The 12,301-nt window shown below is 45.1% G+C and overlaps 1 long non-coding RNA gene across 2 annotated transcripts in view; it reads right to left on the bottom strand.

Annotated features, from left to right (window-relative positions):
- Nucleotides 1–612: 612 nt before the first annotated feature.
- LOC146355300 (uncharacterized) overlaps nucleotides 613–12,301 on the bottom strand; it is a 32,905-nt gene continuing 21,216 nt past the window's right edge. For both annotated transcript variants that reach the window (XR_014787142.1, XR_014787143.1), the window contains one exon: nucleotides 613–6,175. This is a non-coding gene — a long non-coding RNA (uncharacterized LOC146355300). The remainder of the gene's footprint in view (nucleotides 6,176–12,301) is intronic.

Here is a 12,301-nt window from a genome sequence, read left to right as displayed (position 1 = left end):
GAACAGTTTAAAACAATAAAATTCTACAATAAAAACACCATATTTCTAAAAATACCCTAACCCACCCCAAATGCCTGCCTGAACAACCACGTTTTTAATGCACGGCGGAAGCTCATTAAAGAGGGGGCATGGCGGTATTCCCTAGGGAGGGAGTTCCACAGAATTAGCTGCAGCAAATCTCTCTCAATACACGCAGACATGAGAGAGAACCCCATCACATGGTGTTCTGCATTCTTATACCTGACATTCATCACAGGCTGCTCTTTCCATCGCTCCCCCCTCCCATCTTCCTGTGAGCTTTAGGCAATGCAATGTAACGCTAGGAGAATCAACAAAAGGTACTTTCCAGTTGCACAGGATATGGCTTAACCACAAACATGAGGTGAAAGCTAAAGCATCCTGTTATGAACATGGGCAAGTTTCTAAGCAAGGCTCTTCAGCACAGCTTTTACCAGAATACAGGTCAGAGAGTACAGGCTCACAAAATGGAGGCCAAGACACAAGATGGCATCAGTCTGGTTCATGGCCCCCTTCCACCACAAACCCGAGGCCAGCCAAGCTTTCTTGGCACCTGAAGTAGAACATTTCACATGTACCTCGCCCCCGCTCCCCTGGTAGTAAATACCAGGATGCATCTATTTTTTTTTTTTAATCAAAGTTAGCAGCCATCACAACATATTGTGGCACTGAATTCCGTAACCTAGGCTGTGTTTCCATGACAATGGAAGGAGAAGCTAATGGAGGAGTACCAGATTTTTAAAAAGGAATCAGCTTTGCTGTGAGCAGGGTTCCATGAGCAGTTTCTCTGAAGCAGTAAAAATCACTTCACAGAACATACTTCCTGGTGGGGTTGGAGTGAACATCATCTGACTGGCAGGGGCTGCTCAACCAATAACAGAGGCTCCCCCGCACTTTCTCCTTTCCCCTGAAACTCCAGATGCACCTGCATTTCAGGAGCAAGCCTCATTGAGCACAATGGGAGTTACTTCTGAGTAGACACACATATGCTTGTGCTGGGAAAGGCGGGGGGGGGGGAGAAAACAAAGACAGAAACCAGCCCCCATTGTAACCTGCAGGATATCTATAAGGAAGCTGTGAAGTACATACTTCCTAAGGCAATGAACTGGAGCCTTGAGATCGCACTTAATGAATTCGGCTTTAAAATGTGCCATTTCAATTGAGGGGGAATCTCTGTCAGTTCTGATGTGGGAATTCAAAGGCAAGCCCCATTCAGCACAATGGTAGTTACTTCTGAGGAGACACTAATGGGTTTGTTGTGGGAAAGAGCAGGACACCAGCCCCCTTTTTAATGCACAGCATCTCTATAAGGAAGCGGTGACGTAGTTACTTCTGTCAGGCAGTGCACTGGACCTCGAGATGGTGCATCTCTAAAAGGAAGCGGTGACGTAGTTACTTCCGTAAGGCAATGCACTGGACCTCGAGATGGTGCTTAATCACACATAAGGAACTGGGCTTCAAAATGTGCCATGTCAGTCGAGGGGCTTCTCTGTTATTTCTGTGGGCATTCGCAGGCCTCATTCAGCACAGTGGGAGGACACAACCCTTGACTGGGGTCATGGTGAAAGGCACACCCCTGGGCAGGGCTAGCATACCCAAGCTAAATGAGGGGGTTGGGGCACACAGTAACTATACCAGGGAGAACCCGACCTAAGGAAAAGAATCGGACTTTAAGCAGCCTCAGGAAATCCGGTTTTTCCCTGATAAGCTCTGGGGTGGCTGGTGGATGGCCATGACATCGTGTATCCCTAATGACCTCAACATGCAGCCGGCTCGGAGTAAATCACTGGTGGAAACACCCCCACTAATCATGTAGTATTTGAAGAAATACTTTTTTTGTACTTCCAATATTACATCCCAAAGCCCTTGCAATCTCACTCGGCCAAGTCCCTTTCTCTTCCCCCCGCCCCGGTAGTCTTAGGGTCCCAAATGGCTTCGCCTCAGCTTTCCCAACTCCCTTAGACCCCTTAATCAAGCCCATTCCAACTCAGACTCATTACACATCTCCTAGACTTCTGTGTACAGCAGGCCTTGGCTTGGACTCCAAAGGGACCTTTGAGCTAATTTCTCCCCACAGTTCAAACTCTGTGCATGAATGCCGCAGTATCCAGGTTATCTTCTGTCTTGTGTGCATACTATGCATTGGTTTATTTGGAAACTGAATCCATTCTGAGTTCATATGCCTGTTACCAACCAGCTAATTCCCTAAAGTAATTGTGATGTATGTTTCTTATTGTGTGTAATAAAAATGTCCTGTGTTTTCAAAGAAGATGTGTGTGTGTGTGTGTGTGTGTGTGTGTGTGTGTGTATCATTAGGCCATGTCTGCCAAGATGCACTACAACAAAGGTTCAAAGTAGGGCTGTGCACCGCCTCGTTATGAAGCCCGAATAACGAGGAAAAGCAGGCTGATTCGGACCATCCTCCTCATGATACAAAGCACAGCAGCGCAGAACCGAGGTGGCCCAAGGCGAAGCACCTCCTCTGCCTCATATATTCAGAGCTTTACTTAATGCCTGAGTGGTCCAGACAGGCTGTCTCCAAAATGTATCAACTTCTGAAAGCTCATGCAGAGGGGCAGGAGGAGGAGGGGGAGGGGGGAGGCGAGCACAGGAGGAGGAAGGAGTATGCTTTGGGGAATAGGAACTCTCAGCCAGAACCGATGCCAGCAGTCTCCAATCAGAGGGAGTGGTGGAGGAGGGAGGTCTATACTTCGGCGAAAGGCAGCGTTATTGCGCTAGCTGTGTCTTTGGGAGAGGGTTGGTGTATGGTTAGATGATCTGGTGTGTGTGAGTGCACGTGCATTGCTTGCAGTTCCTCTTTCTATTTCTTTGTTCTCAATCGCCATTACTCCTTCGTTCTGTGTATTATAATTCATCTCTCTTTTCAATATTCTTTCGAACAAACATAGCTTTTCTTTGCTCGTTACTGCTATGCTCCCCCCGCTCCCCAACCATTCCATTCATGTTGCTTGTGGACTCTGGAAAAGGCTGCATTTGTTTTTTAAGGTTCACTGGCTGTGTTTTTTTTTTTATGGTCACCCATCACTTCTGCTTTCTCCATTCCATTCCTTGTCATCTTTGTCTTTCAAGTCTGTCTCTTCTAGATTTTTAAAAACCCAGTCTTATTTCAATTTTTAAAAACAAAGATTGACTTCTGGGCTTGTCCCCCCCCCTTAAGTCATATTCAACCATTCCATTTTTTCCTTCTTTCAAAATTCTTAAATAAAGGCACATTATAGCAGCCTCTGCATTGGTGTTTGGCTCCCCACTCCCACACCCCGTTCTGAAGTAAACCATCTCTTTCTTTTCTGTGTTGATCCTCCCAAAATAGAAATTAAAAAAGGGGTTTTATTTATATTGTTTGCTTGCTCTTGGCTCTTATCTTATTGCCTCCTGCCGTTGTCCTGTATTCACTGAACTTAACCTGCCTTCCATAAAAGAACACGAAATATCAAACAATAAATTAAAGAAACCCGTTATTTGCTTAGGTTGTTCTGCTTCTCTTTTGCTCTTATGTGTCTGTGTTCATGTGTGTGTGTGTGTGCTAGGTTGTTGTTCCACTAATGCTACAGGTCCAAATTTCAAGGCAGTGTTGAAAAAGCACTAAACACATACTATTTATATTAATTGCCTTTCTTTTCTTTGGATTTCTTTTCCTGGTTTTTTTCATAAAAATCTTTGATTTTTCATAAGAATCTTTGGATTTCTTTTCCTGTTTTTTTTTCATAAAGTCCACCGTTCGGGAGACTTTAAAAAAAATCCGGTCTGGGGGAGCTCCGGTCAGGGTAGACCGGGCCGCTCCGGTCCGAGGAGGATTTCGCAGGACGGATTTGTCGTAATTCGATCCCGTTTCCTTTCGTTGCGAAATTCTCTGACATCCCTAATCACCACCCCAACGCATCACTGCTCCTTCTGCGCCCTGGACTGCCCGGTAGACCTACCGCAGTCCAGCCAGCAATGGGAAGGGGAGAGAGAAAGGAAGGAGGACCCAGTGCTGGGAAATTGCCCAGGGGTCTCCTCAAACCTGGAGCCAGCCCTGGGAGGCAGAGCCATTGAACTCAGTGGCACTTCCAAGTCAGCGTGCATAGGCTCAGGCTGCAACTGAGCATTTGCTTCAAAAAGGCTTGTATAAGGCTGCAATCTTATACCAACTTATTCCAGAGCAACTGGAACTTATGAGTAACTTATTCCAGAGTAATTATAAGTTACTTATGAGTAACTTATTCCAGAGTAACTTATTAGTAAGTTACTAGTAATTTAGGGAGCAATCCTATGGCCGCTAGTCAGCGGCTAGACGGCCATAGGATATGTTGGTTCCTGGGATGGACCCCGGAGCCCGCGCTCCGGGGTCGATTCCTGGAGAACCGACCTTCCCCCCCTCCTGCGCTGCCTCGGAGGCAGCTCAGAACGGCCCCGTGTGCCGCGCTCGGAAGAGGTATGCGGAGCAGTGAAAACGGAGCATTCCTGGGGGCCTTCCGGGGCAGGGAAGGCAGAAATGCCAGTAAGACACGTCCTCTGTGTTGTCCGGCAGCTGCCTCCCCCGCTCCGCCTTCCTGCAGCTAGACAGCTGAAATCTATCTAGGCACAAATGCAAGGCAGCTGAAGCACGCAGGGGATGATCCCCTCCGTGCGTCTCCTGCCCTGCATTGGACAGGCGGTCACCTCCGAGTTCGAGAAGAAATTTCAAAATACTTTCTGGATTCTTCTGAAGTTTTAAACTGCTGATCTGAGTTAGGAGCCCAGTAAAAGAAATGGGGGAAATACACAGCCCTAAACTGCATGATTATTTCCCTCCCCTCCCTCTTTATTGTTGTTGTTAGTCTGCAAGTTTTCCAGTCAGAGCTCATGCTGAACATAAGCTCGACCTGGCATCCCCTCTGCTTATGAGTCTGGAATCCCTGGGAGCTCCAACCCAGCGAAGTTAAGAGAATTGGATGTCCCTGCTTCTCCTTCAGAGTCACTTTCCCAGCTTCCTGCATCTCCAGGCCTTTAGAATTTGTGCATATTATCAAATCAATAGTACACTTTAAAGCATATTTTTAAAGCCTCTTCATTACGGACTCTTCCCCACTAGAGTAGGGAGGGGCAGTTGCCATGATGACCATGGCAAGCATTTGTGGATCCCTTGCGGGGAGGGGGGGCCGCAGGAGTCCGTTCTCTTGCTTTGGAGAATTTGCTATAGGATCAATGGCTGTTGCTACCACTATGCTCTGTTCATCTCTTTCTAAATAATACAGATATTACAAAAACCATCCAAGGGGGCTTCCAGAGGGAGGGGTCCTAGTGCTATCAATCAAAAGGGACTGTGCAGCTATTCCATCTTTTTCCCCCTTAATGGATTTTCAATGGTAAGAGAAAAGATGGAAGAAGCTGTGAGAAAATACGGGAGGGTTACGAATGGAAGACAACGTTGTCTAGACCCTCCATAACATTCTGTGAATGAGGCAGGGTGATGACGCAATAAAAGCTTCATCTGGAAGCATCCCAAGTGCTTTTGAGTAAATATGAACAGGGTGAGGCTGTAGTATAAAATATCTAAAAATGCAAATTATGTTACACTAAACTATATATGCCTACCTGCCAGCCCAAGAAAAAAGATTTTTTGTCTTCAAAGATGTAATCCTGCAGACTGCCAGCAAAGATAACTCCGTAAATCCGGGCAGCCACTAAGAACTGATTTGTACCCCTCCACCAGGTTCCTCCTAGGCAGTAGGCCTCAACTTGAGTTCTACCCCGGTTCCATCTCCCAATGACCACTGAGATTCACAGGTGAACAGGGTATGAAATCTCCAGTCTTCAGAGTCCCAGATGAGCAGTTAGGAAAGCTGGACTGGACTCCTTCCATTCTGTTCTTTATAAAATTATGTGTGAAAAGTAACATATTTGTTGTTCAGTTGTTAAGTCGTGTCTGCCTCTTCGTGACCCCATGGACCAGAGCACGCCAGGCCTTCCTGTCCTCCGCTCTCTCCCGGAGTGTGCTCAACTTCATATTAATTGATGCTATCTAGCCATCTCCTCCTCTGCCGTCCCCTTCTCCTTTTGCCTTCAATCTTTCCCAGCATCAGGGTCTTTTCCAGTGAGTTTTCTCTTCGCAAAGTAACATATACAATCCACTAAATAGATGTTCTTTGAGGAGATCCCAGGACTCCTTAGCAACCTGGAAAAAAGAGACAAGACGGTATGCTGAGAAAACACAATGGATGTCTGTTTTGCCACACTCAGGCTAGATTACTAGGAAATGGGCTCATATAGATTATGCATGCATTGGGCAAGATAGAAGTGCCCAACTGGTCACGCAATCTAAGAATAGCTATCATGAAAGTGAGTGGTTTAGATTTCGTGTTTACTTCCAGTTCATTGGAGTTTTATTTGTATATGTATGTTGAAGCTCTTTGGGTTTGTATTATAACACTGACATCCTAGAGGACGACCTCGTTCGTATGGCACGCCAGGCTCACCGTGGGTTGTTTGATCCACAGTGAGCTACAGAGCATGCCAGGTGCATACGGCTGCCATTATGAACATGCAAGCCCCGATGTGTTTGTGGAATATCATCATATAACCCACGGCCACCATGGGTTATTTCAGTTTTATTCACCCAAGAGAATCTGGGTTGACTCGTCAGTATCCAGACTTATAAAGAGACTTCTGTCTACTAAATTCATAATGAATGAACCTTTTTACCATTGTTTATCACCACGATTCAGAGCTAGTACAATGTATATATACGCTTGTTGACTCATTCACCCCAGATACCTGGGTTGGCTCATCAGTATTATGTCCTGTTGAAAGGGGATATATATTTACTGAATTTACTATGAATGACCGTCTGTGTTATTGTCAAGTATTATCATTCAGGGACAGTGCGATGTGTATGTACACTTGTTATAATTCATTATAATCACATTGTGAACCTTATAATTATTAGCATCATATTTGATTATGTCACACATTTTGTGGTCTCATTGATCTAGCTGGTGACTTTAGTTGAGGGTTCCCCTCCCCTTGTTTCATTTTGCTATTCACAATCTCACCAGTGCTGCCTCCAGCCTCCCTCACCAGTGACTGCCCCTCCACCAATACCCAAATGGCACTTAGGAAGGACCGTCGCTTGTTCACCGCTTTTTTTTACGCTTCGGGAGTATGCACATGAGATTATACTGAGATGGGTAACTTCTTCTTGCTCCATTTGACTAGGGGCTTCTGCACATGGAGCTTTTATTGTGCTATTGAGACTGGTTACTCACGGAAGTTTGCGGGTCCTTTAGATAACATCGTGACACTAAATGACCTGTATTCCATTTTTTTAAAAAAAGATTTGAGATAATGAGCTATCAAATTACAGTATTTTGAGTTCCACTTGAATTCCCTCAGGAAAAAGGAAAAGCCGCCATAAGAGGAGCTAGACCACAGCACCATCTAGTGGCTGTATAATGAAACATACAGAAGGCTCAGATAAGGGGGGAAAGGACGGGGAAAACGGGGGAAGGAAGCGCATGTAAAGGGAGTCCGTTGTGATCCTGCATTTGAAACAAAAGCAGTAAGCTCTGTTTTAAATGCGGGATTTTAGGCTGGTATAGAGACTCTAGCTTGTTTCTTAAATTTGAACAAGTGTGTCTGTGACTCACTTGACCAAGAGAGAAAACTGCAGCTTTTTGGCACATATAGCGGATTTATGAGTCCCAGCTGACTGTTTGGGGCATCAAGAATTAACTGATATGGGTTGTGGTCCCTGAAACTTCTCTTAAGCCAAATAACACAAAGTGGTACTACAAAATATACATTTATTGCTCAAACACAATTAGAGAATAACAAATCTTTGAAATGATGAAACAAGCAAAACACATTACTACATACTGTGCAATTGGGATAATTAGAAGCATAATAGAAATAGTGGCTACTATATTTCTTAGTAAAATTAAAGTTCTGTTCCTCTCAACCAACAAAGCAGTCATCGTTAAGATCTTATAGTTACCTATCTGGAAAGCATGGTTTGCAGAGCTTAGGCAATCATGTTTGGTAGGCTTCTCATTCTTCCAGGATCTCTCTGGGCAATTAGATCAAACTCTTGCTTTGATAACCCTTATGTTGATGATGACCTCATCCTACGTTTTGTACCTGGTCGTACCACTATTCCTATTTTTTTCCAATGTAGCCAGGTTTGCCATTGACACCGGTAACTTAGATGAAGGCAACCCTGCAGCAGCTTTCTGGTTCCAGTACTCGACTGACCCATTTGTGTCAACCTTCTTCTATTTCTAAGAATACATTCTATTACTCACAGTTCTCTCACAACACAGGCAGAACTAATCTCATATGTCACAGATTGCATACAGTTAGCGTACACAGATAATTAGGAATAGCACTCCTCTGAAATACAATGAATTCTTATCAACAATGCACATTACATTCATACTCTGTGACAGTATTTATTTCCCCCCTGGTCTTTCGAAAGTGTGCAGATTTGACTGTTCAATACGTGTAGTCTCGCCTTGTACGTTATATTTCTTTGTATGTCAAAGGCAGCATTGAAGTGAAATAGGTAACATACAAGGAAATTGACACAGCAGGACTAATTGGCTAATCTGAGCACACTTGAGAAGGACCGGGGGCGAATAATATTAAGAGAAAGCAGGAACCCATTTGTGCAATTCAGAAGCACGGAAAAAGAAAAAAAAAAAGGCAAACAAAGTAAGTGCTCTGAAAAGGAGCACCAAAGACAGGGGAGGGGGGATAATAACTCCCACTTCGTAATGTCATCCTCGCACTATTAAAACTTGAACTGACACTCGTTAGCGTTCTCCCTCTTTTCAACACTCCCCGAGCCTTCAGGAAGTTCAGAAAGGGGAGTAGCACATGGCAGCTTGGCATGGCTTTTTTCCTCCTCAGTCCCCCTCAGTCCTCTATTTAGCCTGCGCCCTGCATATTTCTCAGTGTCCTTTGCGTGGCGACACGTCATGTCTCCTCGTCCCTACAGCAGGAAATTTTCCCAGCCTTCTCCCCTCCCTGATTACTATCCCATCCGACACTGAAAAAAAATTGGTGCCCTGAAAGTAAGCAAATAGGGTTGTATATCATCATCATCATCATCATCATCATCATCATCATCAATTTCCCAGTCTTGCCTTGTCAATTTCCTTGTATGTTGCAGCTGTTTCTCTTGGTATTACTCCCCCCCCCAGTCCTTAGTAAATGTGCTCAAATTAGCCTATGTGCAGTCTCGCCTTGTCAATTGCTTTGTATGTTACCTACTCCACTTTGGGACTTCCTTTGACAGCTGTAAGATACAAGGCGATTGAAAAGGCGAGACTATACATAGGAGACAGCTATATCTCTGCTTTTGCACATTTGCAAAAGACCAGGAATAATAGTTATAGTAATAGAGATAATTTTAAAGCCCCCATTTGAGCACGTCCAAGGCACTGAAAAAATAATTTTTAAAAATGTGATGACTTAGTTACAGTCTTTCTAAAGTGCCACTTTGGTATTGGTGGAGGAGCAGTCTCTGGAGGTGGCACTGGCAAGACTGCAAAAAGCAGCACAAGCCATGCTGCTGGGTTCAGACATCATGACATGCCTCCCTGAGAACAAGCCACCCTCAACAACATTACTACAAGCCATGGGTTCTCAGGGTGGCTTGTTTGTGAAAAACAACACACGTTGAAACATCTGCACTGAGTTCGGACATCATGATAAGCCACACTGACACTAACAAGGATCACAACCCACGGTGGCTCATCATGTCATGCGAACCCAGTCATCGAACTGGTTCGGATGATCATTGTAGGCTAAACAAGCCACAATCGCTTGTTTAAGCTGCAGCACGTGCCATACATGATTGCATCATCACCCGCCCGAATGCAGTTTGTCATGTTGTCTGACCCTGGGCAGCATGGCTTGTTTGTGGGGGAAACAACCCTCAGATATCCCATGGGCTGTTGTTGGGGGTTCATAGAATCATAGAATAGTCGGGTTGGAAGGGGCCTACAAGGCCATCGAGTCCAACCCCCTGCTCAGTGCAGGAATCCAAGTCAGAGCATCCCTGACAAATGGCTGTCCAGCCTCATCTTGAAGGCCTCCAGTGTGGGAGAGCCCACCACCTCCCCAGGTAATTGGTTCCATTGTCGTATTGCTCTTACAGTCAGGAAGTTTTTCCTGATGTTCAGCCAGCATCTGGCTTCCTGTAACTTGAGCCCATTATTCCGTGTCCTGCACTCTGGGGTGATCAAGAAGAGATCCTGGCCTTCTTCTCTGGGACAACCTTTCAAGTACTTGAAGAGTGCTATCATATCTCCCCTCAGTCTTCTCTTCTCAAGGCTAAACATGCCCAGTTCTTTCAGTCTCTCTTCATAGGGCTTTGTTTCCAGTCCCCTGATCATCTTTGTTGCCTTCTTCTGAACCCTCTCCAGTTTGTCTGCATCCTTCTTAAAGTGTGGTGCCCAGAACTGGACACAGTACTCCAGATGAGGCCTAACCAGTGCTGAGTAGAGGGGAACTAGTACTTCCCGGGATTTGGAAGCGATGCTTCTATTAATACAGCCCAAAAGAGCTTTGGCCTTTTTTGCAGCCACATCACATTGTTGGCTCATATTCAGCTTGTGATAGACAACAATTCCAAGATCCTTCTCTCTTGTATTGTGGTTGAGCCACGTATCCCCCATCTTGTAACTGTGCATTTGGTTTCTTTTTCCTAGGTGCAGAACTTGGCATTTATCCCTATTCAATGTCATTCTGTTGTTTTCTGCCCAGCGCTCCAGTCTATCCAGATCACTTTGAATTTTGTTTCTGCCTTCCCGCCCAATTTTGTGTCATCTGCAAATTTGATTAGCATTCCCTGCACCTCCTCCTCCAAGTCATTAATAAAAATGTTGAAGAGCACTGGGCCCAGGACTGAGCCCTGCGGTACCCCACTCGTTACCTCTCCCCAGTTTGAGAAGGTCCCATTGATAAGCACTCTTTGAGTCCGATTCTGTAGCCAACTGTGGATCCACCAGATCGTGGTTTCATCTAACCCACTTTGAGCTAGTTTGCTCATCAGGATATCATGGGGCACTTTGTCGAAAGCTTTGCTGAAGTCGAGGTATATGATGTCTACAGCATTCCCACGGTCTACAAGGCAGGTGACTTGATCAAAAAATGAGATCAGATTTGTCTGGCAGGACTCGTTTTTGACAAATCCATGTTGGCTTCGAGTAATCATGGCATTGTTGTCAAGGAGCTTCCAGATGGATTGCTTTATCATCTGCTCCAGAATTTTCCCAGGGATTGATGTCAGACTGACTGGTCTGTAGTTCCCAGGTTCCTCCTTTTTACCCTTTTTGAAGATAGGGACAATGTTAGCCCTCCTCCAGTCATCTGGCACTTCCCCCGTCCTCCATGATTTCTCAAAGAGAATAGACAGCGGTTCTGAGAGTTATTCTGCCAGTTCCTTTATGACTCTAGGATGCAGTTCATCTGGCCCTGGAGATTTGAACTCATTCAAAGTAATGAGGTGTTCCTTGACCATATGCCTATCGATCTCAAGCTGCAATCCTGCCCCTTCAGCCTGTACTTCGCCTTTGCCAGGGGGGTCATAGACCCTCTTTTGGGAGAAGACTGAGCCAAAGTAGGAATTGAGCACCTCTGCCTTTTCTTTGTCATCTTTTATCGTTTTGCCATCCTTATTTAGTAGCTGAACCACCATTTCTTTCCTCTGCCTTTTACTATGCACATAGCTGAAGAAAGCCTTTTTGTTGTTTTTAGCATCCCTTGCTACCCTCAGCTCATTCTCAGCTTTAGCCTTCCTTTCGCCATCCCTGCAATTCTGTGCTATCTGCCTGTACTCTTCCTTTGTTACTTGGCCTTCTTTCCACTTCCTATATGTGTCCCTTTTTGTTTTCAGGTCATCCCTAAGCTTTTTGTGAAGCCACACTGGCTTCTTCTGTTGTCTTCCACCTTTTCTTCTTGTTGGAATTGTTTGTGATTGTGCCTTGAGAATTTCCTTTTGTAAAAGCTCCCACCCATCTTGGACTCCTTTTCTCGTTAGCGTCGCTTGCCATGGGACCTTAATGATCATTGTCCTGAGTTTATTAAAATCAGCTTTCCCAAAATCCAGGGTACGCGTTTGACTACACTCGGCTTTTGCTTCCCTTAGAACCAAGAACTCAAGTACAACATGGTCGCTTTCCCTCAGAGTTCCTGTAACTGCTACTTTATCCACTAAGTCATCTCTGGTGGTTAGGATCAAGTCAAGGATAGCCGATCCTCTAGTTCCTTCCTCTACTTTCTGTAGGAGGAAGTTATC

Source organism: Heloderma suspectum, chromosome 2, assembly GCF_057233095.1.
Source record: "Heloderma suspectum isolate Gila_16-S chromosome 2, 16-S_ref, whole genome shotgun sequence".
NCBI lineage: Eukaryota > Metazoa > Chordata > Lepidosauria > Squamata > Helodermatidae > Heloderma > Heloderma suspectum.
This window is presented reverse-complemented; position numbering and strand designations above follow the sequence as displayed.